Source organism: Myotis brandtii, unplaced genomic scaffold (genome assembly GCF_000412655.1).
Source record: "Myotis brandtii unplaced genomic scaffold, ASM41265v1 scaffold743, whole genome shotgun sequence".
Classification (NCBI taxonomy): Eukaryota; Metazoa; Chordata; class Mammalia; order Chiroptera; family Vespertilionidae; genus Myotis; species Myotis brandtii.
The window spans coordinates 1,839,696-1,839,972 of record NW_005370960.1 but is presented as its reverse complement, the minus strand read 5'-3'; the positions used below and the strand labels follow the sequence as shown (position 1 = coordinate 1,839,972).

At 69.7% G+C, this 277-nt stretch overlaps 1 protein-coding gene across 1 annotated transcript in view; it reads right to left on the bottom strand.

The window, feature by feature from the left end:
- Positions 1–277, bottom strand: part of CAMK2B (calcium/calmodulin-dependent protein kinase II beta) — a 39,895-nt gene that overhangs the window by 17,911 nt on the left and 21,707 nt on the right. The window lies entirely within an intron of this gene.

The window sequence follows — 277 nt, the reverse complement described above, 5'->3', positions numbered from 1 at the left end:
TCCCAGCCCCGGCTAAGGGGGTCCTGCCTGAAGCCAGGCAGCCCCAGGAAGGCACCGGGGTCCTGGGCTCCCCGCCGGCAGCCCATGTCGTTTTCGGAGACCCTCACGTTGGCAGCATGTTATTCACGGCCCCTCAGCTCACCCCATCCTCACCCCATCACAGGGCGGTCTGCACGCCCCCCGAGCCCATGATCACTGGCACAGGGGGTCTGAGCAGCAGCTGGAGCCCCAGGTCCAGTCTGGGCGGGAGGGGCTCCAGCTGGGGCAGCCCCTGGGG